The 1,639-nt window shown below is 37.9% G+C and overlaps 1 long non-coding RNA gene across 1 annotated transcript; it reads left to right on the forward strand.

Annotated features, from left to right (window-relative positions):
- Positions 1 to 976: 976 nt before the first annotated feature.
- LOC106941155 (uncharacterized) lies at positions 977 to 1,624 on the forward strand. Its single transcript, XR_001423277.1, has 3 exons — positions 977 to 1,028; positions 1,232 to 1,306; positions 1,467 to 1,624. It is a non-coding gene; the product is annotated as an uncharacterized LOC106941155 (long non-coding RNA).
- Positions 1,625 to 1,639: the final 15 nt, after the last annotated feature.

Consider the following 1,639-nt stretch of genomic DNA (forward strand, 5'->3'; position numbering starts at 1 on the left):
TATTTGTGTGAAATTATGTATATTTCTATACCACTACATAAATATGCAGAAAAGTGCCCTGTTTTAAAGCAGTACAGTCACTGGACCAATAAGAACTCAATGGAGATAAACGAGGTTCTGATTATCAGAACTGTTTGCTGAGCAGCACCAGTGTTCAATACACCATCACATTTCCTGTCACTGCATGGATGTATGTTTTGAAATATACCAGGGTTTCCCCCAGAAAAAAAAGGCTAAGCTAGCGGCCCACCGTGTTTTTGTGTTGAGATATTTTCAAAGTTACAAAAACTCGGAGGGGCACAAGTCGGCATCATCGTTTGGAAATAACAGCATGTGAGGCCATTGGGCAGCTGCAGCCACAGCCCTCACTCCCAGTTCAATGCGCCAGCTATCAACCTGGCTTAATCCATCTTTACTGTCACTGTTACCTGTAAAAACAAACAAACAAAAAAATCTACTTAAAATAAAATACTTAGCCTGGTGGCCCGCCAGGCTTATTGGGGGGAACCCCTGCTTACATTGTCAACAATTAAATTCACATAAAAACAACCAAAATACTTTATTGACTCCGAAGGGAAATTAAATAAATAAAAAATAAAAGTATAAAAAAGGAAAGAAAGCAGAAAATAAACTATGAAACTACAAGCTTTGATGGCAAAGTCTTTCCAGCTTGTCCACTGGTTTACCAGCATCCACCAGTATTATGGAGGACAGGAAACAACTTTGAGCTTTTCTCACGGTTTGATCAGGTTGTTCTCTAAACTGTCTGCAACAAAACCTTTTTTTAGAAAGATCATTTTCCCAAGCTACAGAGTTTGGTGCATTTCTTCTTCCTGCTGATGGTTTATAAAAGATGTCCTTGTGAAACATGTTCCTGCCCTGCTTTGAATATTTAAATCATAAAAAGGTCAAATTTGGTCGCTATTCAGAAATCCGGGAAACTTCAATACCAACAGTTTATCTGGGAGAGTTTACAGCTGAACATCAAGAGAGGAGCATCAGTTCACTGAGGGACAAAGAGAAGAAATGTAAGTTTCAGATCCCACTTTGTTTGTTTGTAAACTCCTGAATACTAAGATAATTTTTATTTAGGTAATAAGAACAAGTTCAGCTAAAACAGAGTAGTGCTATATTTACCTGTTCTGTCTTCATCTCTCTGCTCTCATTGTTTCTCTGTCCAGTGGAGGGAGAGCTGCAGCTTTTCACTGTTTAAATGTTCTTCATCCAATAGAGACAAACTGCTGGAGGAAAATAATTCATCTGACAGCAAAGATGCAGTGGAGTCTGATTCTGCTCTTCCTGATGGGTAAGTTGATCTGAAACATAAACTATGAAGAGAGATACCTCTTTACAATCAAGCAGAAACTTCAATAAAAGTTCTAATCATATTATTTTGAAACTTATAGCCTATATTGTGTATTGATGAAATCATCCTAATTTAATATCACCATTGTTTATGTTTACAGCTCAGTGTTGTTTCATGGACTGTCAGCTCTATCAGTTTCACTACATTAATGAGAATAAGAACTGGACTGAAGCTCAGCAGTACTGCATAAAGAATCACACTGACCTGGTCACAGTGACTAACATGAAGGACATGAAGAGACTCATCAACATCTCAGCTGGAGATCAGAGTGAA

The sequence above is a fragment of the Poecilia latipinna genome, unplaced genomic scaffold (genome assembly GCF_001443285.1).
Source record: "Poecilia latipinna isolate Pla-1442-1.1 unplaced genomic scaffold, P_latipinna-1.0 Scaffold3521, whole genome shotgun sequence".
Lineage (NCBI taxonomy): Eukaryota > Metazoa > Chordata > Actinopteri > Cyprinodontiformes > Poeciliidae > Poecilia > Poecilia latipinna.